The sequence below is a fragment of the Lissotriton helveticus genome, chromosome 10 (assembly GCF_964261635.1).
Source record: "Lissotriton helveticus chromosome 10, aLisHel1.1, whole genome shotgun sequence".
NCBI lineage: Eukaryota > Metazoa > Chordata > Amphibia > Caudata > Salamandridae > Lissotriton > Lissotriton helveticus.
Window position 1 is genome coordinate 430,740,240 of NC_136071.1, and position 21,066 is coordinate 430,761,305.

Below are 21,066 nucleotides of genomic sequence, written 5' to 3' on the forward strand. Positions count from 1 at the left end.
GCGAACATCAACGGGCATCCAGCGGGTTCTGGACGGGTTTGTGTCCTTCTGTGCCTCACGGGGGCTGGAGGTCAACTTGGAGAAAACCAAGTTCATGATCTTCAATCCCCCGAGGCACACCCGCCCAAATCCCACACTGGACGGAACTCCCCTTCAGCGAGTCAAGACTTTTGTATACTTGGGGGTCACATTGACTGAGCATTTCACTTGGGATCACCAAATCTCAAAATTATCCCTGAGACTGGCTCAGATTATGGGAGGCATAGGTAGATTTCATAGAGCTTCGACCTTTAAACCTGTCACTCCTGCCCTTGAGATATATAAAACACAGGTCAGATCAGCAGCTTTGTATGCTGCAGAACTCTGGGGACACACGAAAGTACATGAGTTACTGAAGGTTGAACAGGCCTTCATGCGACACCTGGTTGCCCTTCCCCAAAGCACTCCCCTCATACCACTACGCCTAGATCTAGGCTTGGAATCCATCGATGAACTGGCAGCTGCACGACCTCTGCTCTATTGGAGAAGGCTCTGGTCCGTGCCGGAGCTTGTACCTTTTAGAACAGAGTTCACTGCAATTTGGGGACAGTTACAGCATAAGAACATACCCTGGCTGGCCCATGTTAAGGTTTTCCTCCACCAAATTGGTATGCCACACCTTTGGGATGCACCTGAAGACAGCTGCGTGAGGACGCAAAGGTCCCAAATAGTGGCGGCTGTAAGGTCACATAACCTTAAAACTCTACATTGCTCGACCTCCCTGGGCAGGCTGTCCACAGAGTTTTTATTGATGAAAGCTGACTCCAGGACGGAGGTGTTTTTGGACCTGGTGCAGCCTCCACTTGCAAGAAAATTATTCACTCAACTGAGGCATGGTTCCATACCGATAGGGGCACTAACATCCAGATGGTTAAACTCGATGGAGGCCAATTGCCCTGCTTGCAACTACTGGAGGGAAGACATTGTACATATCTTTTTCTTCTGCCCGGTATACAGTGGAATTCGGAAATGCTGGATCCTTCCACTGTGTAAAAATCTGTGTTTTAGACAATGTGCACAAGCTTCAAGAGTTTTAATCTATGATACTGCCCCTCCCATTGTTTTTGCTGTTTCCCGTTTTTTATTTGGCATGTGGCGGAGAAGAACTCTTTTCATCAGTATGAAATAATGGCCCATAATTACCTACTGTACCTTTACTCTTTGATAACTCAACGTTTAATAACTTTTAACTTGACTGTATTTATGGTTTTATTGTCGTGCCTGTACATATCTTATTGCACTTTTATGGTCTCCGACCGAAATAAAGTTATCAAATGAAATGAATATATGAAGCAGAATATCCTTATGAGCGAAATTATAAAAGTAGCATATAGTGCTTGTGTTATACATGCTGGTTATCTCGCTTTCCCCACGGCACTGTCTCTAATGTCTTTAAAACTGGCGATCTTGTAATGTGACTGGCAGCCCACATGCTTAAGTCGAAATCAAACGTCTGTCACATTCCCATGATGCAATGTTAGGCTCATCACGTGGATATCTTTATGGTAATCTCTGATCTCAGCAGGATGAGTGAATCTAGCAGCTCAAAAAAGACTGAGGAACCCTATCTTCAGAGCAGATTCACCATACGAACATGGCTTTCACACATTCTACCAATCGCCTCAATGTTAACCCATTTGCAAAACACTTGAGAAACCTTGCTGTTAACTTGCGTGTTTTTCTTTCGCTCAGGATTCAGTTAGAAAAGTCAGTAAATGCCGAGACTCAAATCGCCTCATTAACTCTCCTAAGATTTCAAAGGGAAGGCCCAAATTCAGAAAATACTTACAAATAATACTATGCACAGCCATTGTTTATGCTTTAAGAATGTACGTATTTATTATGGGGTGCAATTACATTTAGGTAGCAAACACAGGTTCTTTATTTTATCTGAAAAAGTTGCATATAAACAAAGTACTGGAAAAGCGTGATGTACACTTTGTTTCTTCATCTTTTTCCTGCTCCAGTGGCCCAGTGGATAGGTTTGGGGGGCACCAGCAAATCAACAGTAGATCACAATCTGATTAGTTATGATCTTTTCAAATAAAGCTAACTTGTAACCTACTTTGTTTTTCAGGCAAGAGAAACCTGCAGGAATCAGCAGCTGCAGGATGAAGCTCGAGCCGAGGGGAGCCATTGTGTGCAGCGGGGGCCTGGGGAGATTTGTCAGGAGGAGAGGCAGGGTCAGGGATTCATTGTGGGGCGAAGTTCAGCCAGGTGTCCACAGAGGCTCTCTGGACAGAGTGGAGCCTGGCTGTAACTCAGCGTACAATAACTAGTCATACAGAAACTGTACATGCTCCAGGTGTGGTGACTATAAAATCATAAATCAAAAAGGCAATCGCCAAAACTGTCTATACAGTGAAGGACAGCCCTTTGAATTCAGTGACGCCGGATGGGTCGCAGTCTGGGTATGTGGCATGGGGCACAGCTGTAGAGTCAGGATGGGAGAGCAGTAATAGAGAGACCTCGGGTGGAGTGCCAGTTATGTTAGCCAGACATGGGGCAGCCAGAGTGGAGGCGAGTCGTAGGGGAGGGGTACAGAGCCTGTGGATCAGCAGCAGTGGGGGCAAGGACAGTGTATAGGGCAGCTGACAGGCACACGGGAGGGCAGCCAGGGAAGGGAGGGGGCTGAAGAAGGGTTGAGGTAGCAGTGGAACAGGCAGGGGTTAAGTGGTGGGGAGCCAGCACAGTGGAGTGCAGGACAGGCAGGTGAGAACTCGGGAGGAGTCAAGGAGGGACAGGATTTGGGAGAGGAGTTCAGACAAAAGGGAGTGTTGCTGGAGGGTCGGTCAAGTGCAGCTGAAGGTGTGTGGCTGGGTGGGGAGTCCAGTGAAGATAGAGTTTGGCTGGAGGGGGAACTGTGAAGCGGAAGGAGTGTGGTTGGAGATGCTGAGCTGTGGAGCTGAGGCAGTTCAGCTGGAGATGCTGAGCTGTGAAGCTGAGGGAGTTTGGCTGGTGGTGCAGAGTTGTGAAGCTAGTTAAGTGAAGGTGAAGTTGTGTTGCTAGAGAGAGTCCATTGAAGATGAAAGTGTTTAGCTGGAGGCGTAGAGCTGTGAAGCTGCGAGAGTGTGGCTGGAGGGGCAGTCCAGTGAAGATGAGGAAGATGGGCTGGAGGGGCAGTCCAGTGAAGATGAGGAAGATGGGCTGGAGGGGCAGTCCAGTGAAGATGAGGACGTTGGGCTGGAGGGGCAGTCCAGTGAATATGAGGAAGTTGGGCTGGAGGGGCAGTCCAGTGAAGATGGGGAAGTTGGGCTGGAGGGGGAGACCAGTGAAGATGAGGAAGTTGGGCTGGAGGGGCAGTCCATTGAAGAAGTGGAAGATTGTCTGGAGGAGCAGTCCAGTGACTTGGACCCGAGGCTCTGCAAGAAGGTAATGACTTCATCTTCTAGGTTTATCTTTATTTGGTATTGAAATGTAATCACCCTTAGGGGCACTAAAAGCGGCCTTGCTATACCAAGCTCCCCATCAAACTATGAAGTGAAGTCAACCAGATGCCCATCACCACAAACAAGACTTAAACATGTATCTTTTTAAAATGTTCAATGAAAATGGTTTGCACTTTCTGTGTGAAGGGTTTCTTATATTCTCTTATGTGTGTGCACATGATTCCACTTTCTGGATTAAAGTACTGGTAGGGGGTGCTTCTACATACCCCAAAGCAGTGACCTTGGGGTCTTTTAACCAGGTATGTGCTTAGAGAACATCTCTATGATTCCCCTCTTTGTACAGCCCAAGGGTATTTATTTCCATCAGTGAGCCTGGCAATTAATCAAGCCCATTGTCGAGTCCACCCTGTTACTTGTGTGAGGCTCCAGGATGGTGTCTGATGTCAACTGGGCTATCAAAGTGTCCTCCTTTTCAAGAGAGTGACTGCTGCCCTCCGTAACTAGGTTTTATGGGACTAGAAGTGATAGCAGTGCAATTTATATTGGGGGGACAGTCCTTTTTACTGGCCTTATATGAGGGGATGTGTCTACCTGCCTCACCTCTCTAAAAGGTTCTGCAAGTCTCTCACTGTTTGTATGGTGCAGGAGGAGTGTGGATGTATGCCTGACAGAGTAAGGAGGTAATCCATTTTAACGGCCTGAAGGAATTTCAGTTTGAAAGAAGAATATTAGTAGGCCTTGCCCTTTATGAGAGGATGTGGCATAAAGGTCAAAGCTGCCGAACTTGGAGTTGGGGAACCAGGTTCGAGTCTCCGCGTCGGCTCAACATCCTGTGATCCTGGGTAAATCACGTAATCACCCCGTACCTAACAAAATGAATGTGTCCTTGTGTAACGTGACTGGTGCTCATGTAAAGCCCCCCACTACCTTCCAGTCTAGTTCGCGCTATATAAAACTGCAAAAAGAAAACAAATTAGGCAGGCGCCAACACCAGTCCCACAATGCTTCGTTAGGAAGGACATTACTCACTCCCTTAAAGAGGAGTGCACTTTGGGTGGCCACCAAAGAGCACTGATCTGGGGTTTCAGTCCTTGGTTCAATGGTGTATCTAAGAATGTATTTTTCTAACTTGTTTCTCTTTCTGCCTGTCTCTCTCTTTATGCTACTCTGTCGTTTCCCCTCATCAGTCTCTCTCTCTCTCTCTCTCTCTCTCTCTCTCTCTCTCTCTCTCTCTCTCTCTCTCTCTTTTTTTTTTTTCCCCGTCCGCCTCTATCTAATTTTCCTGTATTTATTTTGTTATGTAGGCAACAGGCAGCTGACCCATGATGATCCTTCGTAAGTACTCCTGATAATTCTTTTTTTTGTTTAGCCTTCAACTGTTGTTTGGCTGCGGCACTCTCTGTAGCATAGTGAGATATGTTGGTGGGTTATCCTAATATAACACAATCAGTAACATTTAAGAACCCTTCAAAATGAAATAAAGGTGTTGCTGGCAGTCACCACCCATCGTCCCATTACAGAATCTCAGTTAATCGTTGTCAAGGGCAAGCGGTCAATCAATCAAGAACATTTTTAAAGCGCGCTACTCACCCGCTAGGGTCTCAAGGCGCTGGGTGGGGTGGGGTGGGGTAGCTGCTACTGATCGAAAAGCCAGGTCTTGAGTTGCTTCCTGAAGGAGAGATGGTCCTGGGTGAGTCGTAGGTGGGTGGGGAGGGTGTTCCAGGTCTTGGCCGCCAGGTAGGTGAAGGATCTTCCTCCGGTGGTGGTTCTGCGGATCCGTGGGGTGGTAGCGAGGGCGAGGCTGGCGAAGCGGAGCTGGCGGGTTGGCGTGTATAACGTGAGGCGGTTGTTGAGGTATTCGGGGCCCAAGTCGTGGAGAGCCTTGTGTGCGTGGGTGAGGAGTCTGAACATGATCCTCTTGCTGAGGGGGAGCCAGTGCAGGTCCCTCAGGTGGGCGGAGATGTGGCTGTGTCGGGGGATGTCCAAGACGAGTCGTGCTGAGGCGTTCTGGATGCGCTGGAGTTTTTTCTGTAGTTTGGCGGTTGTTCCAGCGTAGATGGCGTTCCTGTAGTCCAGACGGCTGGTGACGAGGGCCTGGGTGACCGTTTTCCTGGTTCCAGTGGGGATCCAGCGGAAGTTCTTACGGAGCATGCTGAGTGTGTTGAAGCAGGAGGAGGTAACGGCGTTAACTTGCCTGGCCATCGTGAGGGAGGAGTCAAGGATGAAGCCCAGGTTGCGTGCGTGGTCCGTGGGCTTGGGTGGGGGGCCCAGAGCAGGGGGCCACCAGGAGTCATCCCAGGCGGAGATGGATGGGTCGAGGATGAGGACTTCCGTCTTGTCTGAGTTCAGTTTCAGGCGGCTGAGCTTCATCCAGTCTCCGTTGTCTTTCATTCCGTCCTGGAAGCTGGCTCTGGCAGAGGTGGGGTCATTGGTGAGGGAGAGGATCAGTTGGGTATCGTCGGTTTAGGAGATGATGTTGATTTTGTGCTTGCGTGCGATGGCTGCGAGGGGGCTCATGTACACGTTGCAGAGGGTGGGGCTGAGCGAGGAGCCTTGAGGTACGCCGCAGATGATCTTGGTGGCTTCTGCGAGGAAGGGCGGTAGACGGACTCTTTGGGTTCTGTCGGAGAGGAAGGAGGTGATCCATTCCAGGGCCTTTCCTTGAATCCCGGCGTGGCGGAGGCGGGTTGTCAGGGTGCGGTGGCAGACCGTGTCGAACGCGGCCGAAAGGTCGAGCAGGATGAGGGCGGCGGTTTCTCCGTTGTCCAGCAGGGTCCGGATGTCATCGGTGGCCGCGATGAGGGCGGTCTCGGTGCTGTGGTTCGCTCGGAATCCGGACTGCGATGGGTCGAGGGAGCCATTCGTCTCCAGGAAGGCTGTCAGCAGTTTGTTGACGGTTTTCTCGATGACTTTTGCAGGGAAGGGTAGGAGCGAGATGGGGCGGAAGTTCTTGAGGTCTGAGGGGTCTGCAGTGGGTTTCTTCAGGAGGGCGCTGATCTCTGCGTGCTTCCAGCTCTCCGGGAAGGTGGCGGATATGAAGAAGTTGTTGATGATGTCCCGAAGTTTGGGTGCGATGATGGAGTCTGCCTTGTTGAAGATGTGGTGTGGGCAGGGATCGGCTGGGGAGCCCGAGTGGATGGTGTTCATCATGTGGGTGGTACCTTCCGTGCTGACCTGAGTCCAGGGGCACAGGGTGGTGGTGGGGGGTGTAGGTTCGGTGGTGGGGTACGAATTCTGAGCACCGAAGCGGTCACACTGAGACACTAATTATCATCGCTTCTCAATGTGACATAATTTGAGTCCTCATTCTAGTTAGAGGAGTGCAAAGTTGCCAAAATGACTGACTGGCAACTTCCAAATGTTTCTTTAAAATTATGCAAGCTTTGCAAAGAGCAGCTTTTGCAGAATTAGAGGTGAGCACACCTGTTCAAGCCGAGGCATGGGGCGAAGGGTGGACTGTTGACACTTGGCAGCAGTCACACAATCCTGCATGTTTGCGGTCACACAACTGCCTCTTGCTGCATCATCGGCCACAGTGTCCACCTTCCTTCTCAGTCTTGTTACCCCCTACCCTCCCATACAGTCCTGAAGCTGATACATACAAAAAAAAGAGTTCCAATTAAAATGTTGGTAGTCTGTGACATCATTAAACAAAGATTTTTTTATGAAGGATTTTTGTGGTTTCTGTTAATTGCTGACAGCTACCCCAGAATGTTTTGCAAGAAGAGACAAGCATGGCACTTTGGGTGCCCTCAATATACAGTTATAAATTGACTTAAGTACAAAAAGTTCACCGAATTTGAGAGACTACCAGTTAATGGTGATAGGACCTGGTGGGATGAGGTCATAAAGCAATGTGTGCCTACAGACAGGTGATATGGTTGCTTTTACGCATCTGCCTGTCCTAATCTGTAAATGGACAAATAAGAGCATGAGAACTGTAGCAGGGATTCAGTCTCCCGCTGCGTCAGTAGAGCACCTTTCATGTATACTGACTTAACAAATATTAAAAAAGATAAAGGGAGTAAGTTTATGCGGTGGCTGGCTCAGAAGAGGAATCTTATCATATCTGCATTATCCAGAATGGGATTAGCACGAAGGAGATGGCAGGTGATATTTGTATCTAGGCAGCGTGGAGAGCTATGATTGGAGGGACATCCCTAACTTCTGGGAGTCACATAATGAGGACCTTGTGTGTATGTGTGTGGACAATTTGGTAAGAAAACTGTAGAATCTTTTAATGTGTTTTGTTTTCTAGACCCACGATCAGTGAGACACGTGTAAGGAGATGATGGTGGCAGAGGTATGCTATTAATTAATATATTGTCCGAACAGAAGACAGAAAATGAAGCAACAAACTGTGAGGTTTCGTAATTTCTCCATTAAAGGCGAACGGGGGCTGGTTTCCAGTTAACAGCATGTTATAATGCTCACAAGCATGCAGCTTCACAGCTTGGGTGGTTACATTAGGAAGATTAATGGCATGTGGTGGTTAGTAGTGCTGCTGTGCATGACAAACAGTAATTACATAGGTTATGGAAATGTATTTACATTGGGTGGCAGTCAAGGTAGGTCATTGTGATGATGGAGGAACAAGTAATGGAAGATCGGATACCTGGACGCTCAAGGAAAACAAATTGGATTTTTATGCACCCGCGGAACTTCTGCAGAAGTTCATACTCAATGCATACACTGGTATAATAGTACAGATACATGCACCCACATTCGGCCAATAGCTGCTATAATGATTTGTGCTATATTCTGTATACCCCACATATCCAGAGCAAGTAGGTTTATAGTATAAATTGGCTTTCAATCATACACTTTCAGAGACTTCTAACTATAACATATATATTTATTTTCCTCTTTTCAGAATGATTTCTTGCTGCTGTTTTCCTTTCAAGAAATAGGCGTTAGTTGTGATCTCTGCAGGTATGCGTCTTTCGTGATCTCCGCCCTGAAATAACTTATCCTGATTAGCTATACATGGGAGTGATAGACTCTCTCAATTCCTGACAGTTTCGGCAAAGCATCATGTGTATAGCAAGGATTGGCTACTTTGTGCTTTCCTGTCTCACTGGTGTTTGTAGTGTTTATTGTGCCAATCCTCTAATTGTAAACTCTTCAGGTACCCTATCCACCTGCTAGAATCATCTGCTGTGCCTCCAGATGCTCTTATTTTATAGTAGCTGGTCTGGTTGTTTATGGAACCCATGTAAGTTATCAGCCGTGGCTGGTAGTGGGAGTACTGGCCGGGCGGTGACGTGGGGAGGGGCAGGGTGGGAGGTAGTAATGTTTGGATTAGGGACTTTAAAAGGTAAGTAAACATAAAAATAAATAAAACGAATTTCGTTGCACACACTGCATCACCAAATGCGATGCAGTGTGTGCAACGAAATTCGTTTTATTTATTTTTATGCTTACTTACCTTTCAAAGTCCGTAATCCATATATTACTACCCCCCACCCTGCTCCTCCCCCTCCCCACGTCACCCCCCGGTCGGTACTCCCACTACCGGCCGCGGCTGCAAGTTGTGGAGCATAACCTTTGTTCTAGTCTAGTGGCGTTGCTTGAGTGATGTTTGTTTCTGTCACAGACTTCTCTGGCTACTTTAGCCCAGTTCTATCTCTAGAATTCCTTCCAAGCTCTGTGAACTGCTGATTCTGCTGTGGAAATGTCAAACTCTTTTCATGCTGCTCCCCTGGAATAAAGTGATCAAAAGCCTGTTAACCTAGTGTTGCTAAAGGATTTAGGGAATATGTACTTTGGCAAGTAAGACTTGTAGGAGGAGAACGCAAGATACACATTCTCAGAAGTGGCCCAAAACAAACATGATCTTTTGGCACTTTCTTCCTAATATTTCAATCTACTGTTTATTCATCCTGGCCAGATAGCTTTAGAGCATTTTACATGGTTCATGCCCATTGATATAGTTCCTTTTAGTGCACAGAAAGTCTGTGTGAGCAATTGGATAAAGAAACTGCTGGTAAATCGCCCTGTCTTCCTGTCTAATTATACAGGCGAAAACCTGCTACATTAGCATTACTAAATAGGAATATTGACAGCAACAAACAAATCACAAATTTGAAGCGTCATCTTGCTCATCATCATAAACACAAGAATAATTGATTAGCTTCTATGCATATTGATCCACCTAATGTTTTGGTAACTGGAGTAAGTCTTGCTAGAGACATAGGGGCTCATTACGATGGCGGAACGATTGCCACCACATGGCCAGCAGTGGCGATCATTCCGCCATCGTAAGGAGATTTACCCACTGCCATATTAGGATGGGGTGGGTATCGCGGCGGATGCAAAGTCCGTCTGCCACTTTTTCGCCAGTGGCAATCGTTACGATTGCCTGCCGGGCGGAGCTGAGCCACTAATATGGTGGCGGTGCCTACCAGGCACCGTCCACCATATTAGGATGTGGGTGATGTATATACCTGGTGGGGATGGACTTTGGGGGCCCATTGCGAGCCCCTCAGGCGGAGGGGGTGGGAGGTGCACTGGAGTTCCCTGCGCAGATGGTGCCTGCCACGTGGTGCAGGGAAATGCTGTGCATGCCCTTTTACCATCGCGGATGATGCTGCAGCCAGCAGCACCGTCCGCAATGGTAAAAGGCCAGGATGTGCCCGCCAGTATGGCGGGCGCATCCTAATTGGGCCAGTTTGACCGCCGCACATCTGGCGGGCGGTCCCATCACCGTTATGATTGTGGGCGGACTTATGTCTGCCCGCCATCATAATGAGCCCCATAGATAGGTATGTCTTATTATCACAGGCACAACTATTATGTCTGGTTATTTAGATGTCTTCAGTGGAGTCTGGCTAAAATGAAATCAGATCGTCATTTACAGACATTCATTCAAATTTTTTAGGAAGATGGCTGCCAAAGGGGTTGCTCTCCCTTGGAGCTCCCGGTCGGGGAATATTGGCAAATATCCCTGTTTTAACCAGCCATCGACAACATCCTTCAACCTTATAATATTGTTAACTTGTAACTCATCACAACTGAACTTTTGAAGTCTCCTACCTGCTGCTGAACCGCTCTGCATGACTTCATAGATTTGCAACCTGTCTGCCCGTCGCCGTCGCCCGGACAGTGCCACTGGATCGTCTGCACTCATCCCGCCTGCGATCCGGACTGTGGGACGGACTGAGGTGATCTCCTCCATTGGAACAGATAGCGGCTATCTCTTCCATCGCAACCGCACTGCTGATGCTCCAGATGCTGCTGGGCCCCCTCGCTACGCTCACTGGGGTCAAAGGCTGCGCTGAGCATGCATCCCCCTGGCAAGACGTCCCCTTCCAGCCGGCCCCCGCCCTGCTGACGCTGAGCTGAGTCACCAACAGAGGTGACCGCTCTGATCCAGCAGCCGGTGACTGAGGCCCTGCCACAATCTTTGCACACAATGGGGTCTCTCAGTCTGAAGCTCCTGGAACAGGGCTGCGCCACTCCAGGCATGGCAAGGTAGGCCGCCAACGGGTTGATCTCTTCACTCATTGATCTTCCTGGCCCCCTGCTGTTATACCGGTGCCTCTGGGACACAGCTCACTGCTTCCTCCCTGCTACTTTCGGAAGTCCGATAACAGTCTTAACTCAACTATTTTCATACCCTGAGGCACGGGATTGCTCTGGACTTCCTCTTTCCCCCTGTTCTCCGGCCCCTGGCCTCTAAGTCTTAGCTGATGCCGAAGATCGCTCAGCGATCTGCTGGAGCTGCCCGAACCTACGCTGCTCATCTGCGGCTGCTTTGAATCTATGCCTCCCCCCACCTGAACCGAGGTCATCAGCGTTCGCAATGCCGAATGGTCGTATGCAGTAGGGACGTCGCCCGATCATTCCCGCGACGCTACACTCCATGTTCCCTCTGCCCCACTGGGATGTCGAGGCTCTGAGCCCCCCCCAGCCCCTGCCCGTGTTGATCCCCTGGTACTCAAGGATAACGCTATGCACCCTGATGTCCCCGCCCCCTGCTACCTCCCGCCATTATATCTTTGCTTGCTTGATCCCCAGGCATGCTTACAGCCGTTAATGAGAGTTACTGTGAGTCTCTGGTACCCACAATCACTCCCGCCCTCTGCTGCAGAGTGGATCTTTGCTCTTGCTTTTCCGACTGTCTGCTCTCGCTCCGAGGACCAGTGATTAATGGCTTCATTTTGGAATCTTGCACCACACGATGATGTCGGGGTAAGTGCCCGTTGATTGACTTCAGGTTCCCTGGCATTACTGATATCTCTAAAATGGCCACCTCCACCTCCATGTAATATCTGGGTCTAATGCATGACCCCTACCTCTACGAAGGATTTCTCCCTCTCTTTAAAATGGCTGCCCCTGCTCTTCTCTTGATTAACTGGGTAGATTGTTTGACCACAACACTACTCTAGCACCCCATTCCACTATTAAGGAGTCCTCCTTCTCTCTAAAATGGCCACCCCCTGCTCTTCTCTTGATTTTGATTAACTTCTCAAGTACCCATTCCACTATTAAGGTCTCGTCCCTTTCTCCAAAAGGGCCGCCCTCTGCTCTTCTCTTGTTTGGGTTGAGTGTCTGACCCATTACCACTATTCAAGTACTCCTCCTTAGAATTGACCGCCCCCTGCTCATCACTGCTAAAGCTGACCTGACTCTGGACTACATCGCCACACTATGCTAAACATCTAGCACATGACCCCATCCAGCTTATCCCTGATCTTTCCATTAGGAGGCTCCTGTGTATCAAGCGTTACATACGACCGCCCCTGCTCCTCAGTATAATAACTGGGCCGACTGCTGGACCCATTACCCATTAACTCTGTTCTCTCCCTAGAGCGGACCGCACTTTTTTAATATATATCTAGAAGATTCCCCAATCAGGACAACCTTAGGGTACAACTTCTTTTACCCCCGCGTCCATTCCAAAGGTGAAACTTCAGGCCAAGGTGATACCCCCGCTAAGCTCCCACTGAGTTCCAACATGATGTCTTCATTAAGTCATGACCATGCTATACCTCACTAATTAGCCTAGATAATCTGACTTTAATCAAGGTGCACCCTCAAAACACACCCTCTGGGAGGATCACTCTGGGGACCCTGCTCCCTCCAACCTCACTGTCAAAACACGTACACTAAGCTCTCTCCTCCACGACCACTCTTACACATTGCAGTATGGACTCCAGACTTAAAAAGTACGGCTCTAACAGCCACACAATTATCTACCCGACCAACCTCTCCAAAAATGCGACTAAAACTCTGAAACAGACTCCTCAAGGCCAACCCAGAAACCTTTACCTCTGACCAATACCTCTGTCCAAAAAAAGGTACTATTACGAGTGACCTGATCTTCTACACGAAAAGAAGAGCTCAATGCTGATAGACATTCCACTCCCTACTCAGAATCACTTCAACCAAAAAAGTCCCTCACGGTCTCCGACTTTTGGTTATGAAGTCTCCCACTTTTAGTGCAAATGCCACTATATCCATTTACAACAATGGGACTATTCTAATTCAGGCCACCGACCGCAGCCTGGACATCTTTGATGACAGATTTGCCCTCTTTAAAAACATCTTTGGTCACCAGCGACTCACCTACTCAATCTAGGTAAGGCCCTCCCCTACCCCATCTCAGGAGGTCCCTGATCCCTCTCTAACGTACCACACCCTGATGACTACCTCACCTAACCAGATCAACACACAGAGGACCACAGCTCCTTTACCCCTTGCTCCCCTAACTCACCCTCTGTTCCACAATCGGACCAGACTTTGGCCTACAATCACGGTTCATTTGTTATCCCTCGCTCCAACTACCTCGCGATACTTCCCCCACCCCCTCTCCAACTACCCTATGACTACATAACTCCCTCACTTGATAGAGAGCTTGCCCACTTTCCAACAGGAACTCACTCAACCTTCCTCCCCCTAACCTCCCGGACATCGCCCACTCACCGAGCACGCCCATACATCGGAGAGGGAACTATCCATTTGTGGATTTCCCCCACCCCTCCCGTTCTCTTCCGGCCTGTACTCCCCTCCACCCTTACCACTGACCAACCCTCCTCCTCCTCCCCTCCACGTGAGCCATACTCCCCATTCTGATCCTATGTTAGGAATCAGGTTTAGTCCTCTTTCAGTGACCATGAACAGTTGTCACATGGCTTACCAGTTCAGGATATAGGTCAGTCCTTCCTTACTGTCAGTGCTTGTTATTGCTAATGTCTGGGTTCCTGGTTGCTGGTTGCTGTTCCCTGGTCCCTGTGTTTGCTGGAGCTTCTCCGACTTTTCTCACGGGCTCGTGAGCTTTGTGGATCCCTTTCTGGAGCTCGAGTCTTGGGCTCCTGAATCCCTTTCCTCCCTGTGTTTTCCTTGGTTAGTTAGTTAGTGTCCCTTTTCCCTGTTTTCTCTTTGGTTCCGGTGCTTTTGTTTACGTCCCTGTTTGTATGAGGCTGGGGGGGTTCTAGGGGCTCGTGTGTGGGCTGAGTGGAAGGAATCCAACATCCTACTTCTAAGCTCAAGAAAATAAACAGTGAACTGCTAACTCTCAAAACGGTCATCCAAAAACTCTTTAAGACCACCGAAGAGCTAGCCCTTGCTCTCTCTTCCAACCATGTCCACACATTAGATCCCTCACCTCTTTTCCAATGTGACATCACATGAGATCTCGCATATGATCCTCCCAAAACCCCCTACCTAGAATTTGATTACCACTCCCTACCCTAACGCCCCGTCTAGACCTGCCAGATCCAAAAACCCATAATCTGATCCTGAAATTCTCTCCCTCCTCCTTGAGTCCACCCCTCCTTGTTCAGCCATCTCAGTCCCTGCTAGATCCTCACAAACTGCCCCACTAAATGTCCCTGACTCGACATTCCCTCATCATGGTAAGATGGAACCCATCCAAAGCATCACGCCCAACCCCCATAGAACACCCAGACTCAACGCCAATGCCATAAACATCAATGACCTTTTGCGGATCCCCATTACACAACCTGCGCTCACAGACACCTTGCACAAATTACACCTGAAAAGCATGCAGCGGTGAAACATGCCACTGACCTTGCTGATCTCATATTTGCCCAAGATCTGGACATCCTTATCCTCACTGAAACTTGGCTCAATGACTCCTCTGGCCCTATCCTTGGACTATTAGTCCCTCCCAGTCACAACATTATCAAACTCTAGCGAGTTAAGAAAATGGGTGGTGGCATAGCCTGTATCTTCCGCAACTCTCTCATAGCAAAACAGTCCCGTTCACCTAATCTCCCATCCTGTGAATACATATGCATAGATATCACTAGCACACATAGACCCTTATGCAGCCTTCACATCTTCTACCACCCCAGGTGATAACATCCATCTAATTGAACAAATTATGGAAACCATCTCCGACAATGCCCCCAGATCTTCCTGGTGACTTCAATCTCCACCTGGAATGACCCGCATGATCAAGCGGTTACAACCCTCAAAAACTTCCTGCCCGACCTATCTCTGACCAAATTCTGCGACAGCCCCATACACAACTTAGGCTCGACACTGGCTCTCATCATCTCCAACCCGAACTCCATTCATCTTGAATCCATTCTTCCCTGTGACTGGTCTAACCATCATTATATCAACTTCCTGATACTTGAAAGTTGGAATCACAAAAGTGCACAACCACTGAAACTAAAACACTAGAGAAGATCGCTCCACAACACAAGCTTTAATGAGCTCATTTAGTGATGCAATAACTCCCTTCTGCCGCCTGCAAACATGAATGATGTTCACAACCTTACCGATCACTATAACAATGCCATACTATCTGCCTTGAATGATACGGTCCCTCTTAAACTAAAAATAATCCCCAAAAAAGACTCCAAACCTTTGTTCAATGACAGACTAAATGCGGACAGACACAGTCGGAGACTAGCTGAGCCCAAGTGGGGGGCCACTCCCTCTTTTTGAGCTCATTAAATCACAATCCAACAACACCTCTACCCAAGCTCAGCACCTCTCTCACCTGCAACTAAAGTGCAATGCGGTTGCTGAATTCTTCATCGAAAAGACAAGCAAAATCAGATCAGATCTAAGGTCCGTTGCACTCATTCTCTCGCCCTCTCCTGACTCCTCTGTCTCCACACCCCTGCCCTCGCCTCATGATTTCTCCCTCAAAAACAATGCTTCATGGAGTCAATGCACTCCCCTCAATGACATTACCATTCTCAATATTCTCTCGACACTTAATCCCTCAAATCACTTCAATTACCCCCTCCCCCAACTTTTTAAAGAAATGAGAGGTTCAGTAGCACCTCTCTAGTCCAAAATCATCAACGCTCCACTTCTTCAAGGTGAGATCCCAGACTGCTTGAAGGCGGGCCTACTGCTCCCTTTTCTCAAAAAACCCTTGGCTGACCCTGTCGGCCTGAACAACTACTGCCCAATCATAAGCATACCCACCCTGGCCAAACTCCTGGAGAAATGTGTTCATGAACAACTACGCAAACACATTGAGTAATTCCAGCTTCTCGACCTATTCCAATCAAGCTTCCGCACTGGTCACAGCACCAAAATGGCCATCACTCACATAGTGGACGACGCTCTCACTTTACTTGACCAAAATTAAGATTACCTTTTAATTCTGCTCGATCTCTCGTTTGCTTTTGACACTGTTAAACATGACAATCTACTCTACCTCTTGGAACGCAGGATGGGCCCCTCAGGCACGGTCCTTAAATGGTTTTCTTCTTTCCTCAACAACAGAACACAAAGAGTTAAATCCAACCAGTCTCTCTCCAACCCTAGTTCCTGCACACTGGGTGTCCCCAAGGATCCTCACACTCACCCACACTCTTTAACCTTTTCCTGGAACCATTGACTGTAATTCATAAATTCTGCAATATCCAATATCACATGTATGCGAACGACACCCAACTATACATGAAAATCTCCTCCCCCGAAGACATCAACTCTCTCAACGGTACTCTGCTCAAAACCCTTAATTGGCTAACCTCCAACCATATCAGATTAAACACCCTCAAGACGGAATTCCTCCTCATTGCACCCGCTTGGCAAACTCCCACTGTGGTGAAATTTCTCGGTAACCTCACCGCCCTCATCTGCATACCTCACATCATTGACTCCACTAAATCACTGGGAGTTGTGCTAGACAAAAACCTTAACATGCAAGACCACATCCGATCATCAACCAAAGGAGCAAACTTCCAACTTAGCATCTTAAGATAACTCAAACCCTACATTCCCCATGATGACTTTAAAGTGATACCATTTGCACATTACACGAAGCTGAACTTGCACTAGCGCTGATCGTTTTTACATAGAAACCTTTTATTTACCTTGTAGGCTGCTAGAAACGAATTTAGGAAGCTGCTGAATGAATTTTAGAAAATTGACTTTTTAAAACAAAGTGTATTTTTAATTGCTGATTATGAAGATATTAATATTGCACTGATCCTAGCATAATTTTGCACACTGTTTGGAACCTACCCGACGCGCTAGAGCGAAGGGAATAGGGCATTCGACCACGAGCACCAGCCGCCATCTTGGGGCTGGGTCGGGACACGGTCTAGCTCTTCTCCACTTCCGGGAGAGAGCTATTTAGTCCTCGCTCGCCTAGGATGCGCAGCGGACGAGCGCAGCGGGCGCGCGCCAAAGACGCGCCTAAGACAAGCCCGTCTGCGCCAGTCCGAGCCAGATCCAGGCCCAGGGCCACCCCCCCTGGTCCTGCTGACATCCTGTATACCGCATCTACCCTACGCTACACCTCCTCTCAGTTGAATGAATGGAACACGGGATTAGGTACGTCTTGTCAAGTATTGCCGTCTCTAAAACATTCAATATCCACATCCATGTCATGTGTAGGCTGTTCTTTCACGCTGCCACCTCCCCTGCCTGCGATAAATACTACATCCTACTCATCCATAACTGCTAGTGCCTCTTCACTAGCGGCACAGTATACTAGAGCCGCACTTATTAACTCACGTTCCCTCCCCAAACATAGTCTGGAAATCAGGGAGAGCATTATTAATCACGAACTGGACATCTTGTTCATCACAGAATCATGGGGAGATGAAGCATCAGGCCCAGATTTTGTGCAAGCTACCCCCGAAGGTTATAGCGTAGCTAGACAAGATAGAGCCTCGGGGCGAGGCGGAGGCCTAGCCATTATTTATAGGGACACTTATCGTGCCAAATTTGAGCCTATTCAAAGTACTAATTGCGAAGCTTTCGCATTTTCCATTAATCTTACTCATAAACAGGCTTTCAAAGGAACTCTGGTGTACAGGCCACCTGGGCCGCGCACTAAATTCCTAGCTGCACTTACTGAAATTATGGAATCAGTAATAGAATCCCCGACTTATACAATTCTTGGGGATTTCAATTTTCCTTTGGAAAATATGGAAAATAAAGATACATCCCAGCTTATTACTGATATGCAGGCAATAGGACTGCAGCAGCTGGTGAAGGGCCCCACGCATGAAGCCGGACACACGCTGGATGGCCTGTTCACTAATGACCAAAGCATTGAGCTGGGAGCAATGCTACCTCTGATATGGTCTGACCACCAAGCCATTACTTTTAGGATTCGGATGCTACCGCTCAAACCCCCTCAGATTAGCGTTAGAGCATCAGTGGGGGCGCGGATGTGGAAAAATGTAGATATATCACATCTTTCAAATCTACTGTTGTCATCAGCCCCGGAAAACGGAGGTGATATTGAAACCATGTCCATTAAATTTCAGGAATGGATATCAAAAGCAGCGGATGAAGTTGCACCTGAAAAAATCTATCGCCCCAACAGAGCGACTCCTTCTGCTCAATGGTACACAGAGGAGCTACGACTCCAGCGCCAGTTCTGTAGAAATTTAGAAAGGCGCTGGAGAAAGCACTATAGTTCTTCGGCTAAACAAGAATATAAAAGTGCTCTAGCAATATATAAAAAAGCCATCAGTATACAAAAGAATCTGTTCTTCACTGGTCGAATTGAGCACGCACAGAACTCAGCTAGGATGCTATTTCAAGTGGTGAACTCTCTGTCCAATCCTCCAGCTGGATCTACAATAGAGAATTCGCAGGAATTTTGCACCGCACTAGCCACTTTTTTTACCACTAAGGTAATGGATATTTATTCCACCTTCTCCAAAGAGCCGGTAGGAAGAACTGCTGATTTAACCATTCAACCAGCACTGAAGTATCCTTCCCTTACTCAGTTTCAATCAGCTACCGAAGATCAGGTCAACGTACTTATTGGCAGGATTAAATCAGGCTCTCCATTGGACCCATGCCCTCCGGCCATAATGAACCAACTACACAATGTGGTTACTCAGCCGCTGACCAACATATGCAATTCCATCTTTAAAACCGGTGTCTATCCACAGATCTGGAAGAAGGCTATTGTTAAACCTTTGATTAAGAAGCCTTCCTTAGACCCTACCATCACTTCCAACTACAGACCTATTGCCTGCCTTCCCTTCCCTGCCAAAATATTAGAGGCAATAATGAATAAACAGCTTTCTGAGTTCATTGAACAACATAAGCTCTTAGATGATACTCAGTTCGGGTTCCGGAAGGAACACGGAACTGAGACAGCATTGGTAAAAGCCTCGGATGAAATTCGAGAGATCATGGATTCGGGAGGCGCGGCAGTGCTTATCTTGTTGGACCTGTCTGCTGCCTTGCCTTTGACACGGTCGACCATGACATCTTGGTCGACCGTGTCGCAGCTCTTGGAATTAGTCATCTGGCTAAAGATCTTATAGCCTCTTTTCTAGTCAATCGTAAACAGGCAGTCAAATTGGGCAACTACTATTCGCCCACTTCTGAATTGCTCTGTGGGGTCCCTCAAGGATCCTCGCTAAGTCCCACGCTTTTTAATATCTACGTTGCGGACTCGGCGAGGGTCATTAAATCTCATGGGATGCGATTGACTACTTATGCGGATGACAGCCAACTTGTGTTGGCAGTACACAAGAATGGTCCAGTGGTGGCTGCTAAGTTTCAGGAGGGGCTACTGGATGTACAATCATGGATGCACAGTAACTGCCTGAAACTTAATGCAGAGAAGACCGAAGTGATGACCTTCGGTAAGATCTCCCCCGAATGGTCCTCAACATGGTGGCCCAGTCAGATGGGCTCCCCCCCGGTTCCTGCTGTTAAGGTTAGGAATTTGGGAGTTATCTTCGATAACAAGTTATCATTTGGTTACCATGTAAATAAGGTGGTCTCTGCTGCATTCTTCGTGCTGAAGAAAATAAAAAAACTCATGCCATACCTGCCTGCCTCGGCAGGGAAAACACTCATTACCACCTTAGTGTTTTCGAAGCTGGATTATGGAAACGCCCTCTTCCTTTGTACACACAAATACATTCTGAATAAACTACAATCTGTGCAAAACATGGCAGCACGGATCCTACTTAATATCCCCTGGCGACACCCCACTTCAGTAGCCATACGCCATCTACACTGGCTAAGGGTGGAGAGCAGAATCAAATTTAAGGCGCTCTGTATCGCCTATAAGGCCATTCATCAGACTGGACCGAGATTCCTAAAGGAAGCTTTTCAGGTGTACATACCTGGAAAGGCTCTAAGATCAGCGGCAAGCTGTTTATTGCATGTCCCCCGCACAAGAACGGCCACATGGGGAGATAGACGTTTCCTGGTAACAACTCCCAAACTGTGGAACACACTCCCCTTGCATATTAAAACAGCACCAACACTCATTGCCTTTCGCAAGGCCTTGAAGACATGGCTATTCAACCAATAAGTTCACGCTTTGAATTTTGTGCATCCCAGAGTATCTCACTGCGCCTAGACACCCAAGGGTATTAGTTGCGCATTAAAAATGCAAAAAATAAATAAATAAATAAAGTGGCGGTGCAGGCACTTGTCATCTCTAGACTAGAATACAGCAGTGCAACTCTTTGTAGACTGACGAAACTCAGTTTAGCCCCTATCAGAGCCTCTCTGAATGGTGCTACTAGACTCATCACGGGTTCTAAGAAGTCCAACCACATTTCGCCGGACCTGAAATCGCTCAATTGGCTTCCCTTTGAAGCAAGGATCCAACTAAAGATCGCTTGTATGACCCATAGAGCACTACACTTCAACACCCCACTCTACTTGAAAAACATGCTGGAACTTTCTGGTGGCTCCAGGTCCACAAGGAGCACCTACATACTGCTGCTGAAGCCTAAGAAATGTAATAAGCTTAAACCTACAATCGGATATTCACTAGCATCGCCCCGAGAATCTGGAACTCCCTTCCGGTGGAAACAAGACTGATTCCCTCCACACTTGCATTCAAAAGGGATGTTAAAGCTCTACTAATGACCAATGTGTTGAACTTGATGCTGTGGTCCTCTTGCCTCTTACTTACTGTATACATTTTGTTGGTTGCGACACATTGTCACCTGTCACATTGTTTTGTTTGATCTTGATGTATATTGCCCTACCGGATGTCCACCTTAATTTCATCTTGCCCCTATTGTACATTGTCCCACTGTTACCCTGACTTTTCTCCCCTTGCTGTTTTCCGTTGTCTACCTAATCCATGTGTTAAGCGGTCTGATACCCATCTGGGTCATGTTCGCGCTACACAAAACTTTAAATAAATAAAATAAAATTCATATAGACAGGCAATATGATGAGACCTGCAGTGATTTGT

General features: G+C 47.8%; 1 long non-coding RNA gene across 2 annotated transcripts in view; it reads left to right on the plus strand.

Annotated features, from left to right (window-relative positions):
- LOC144784254 (uncharacterized) overlaps positions 1 to 21,066 on the plus strand; it is an 88,950-nt gene that overhangs the window by 66,266 nt on the left and 1,618 nt on the right. For both annotated transcript variants that reach the window (XR_013601624.1, XR_013601623.1), the window contains 4 exons: positions 2,117 to 3,411; positions 4,733 to 4,763; positions 7,687 to 7,731; positions 8,302 to 8,360. This is a non-coding gene — a long non-coding RNA (uncharacterized LOC144784254). The remainder of the gene's footprint in view (positions 1 to 2,116; positions 3,412 to 4,732; positions 4,764 to 7,686; positions 7,732 to 8,301; positions 8,361 to 21,066) is intronic.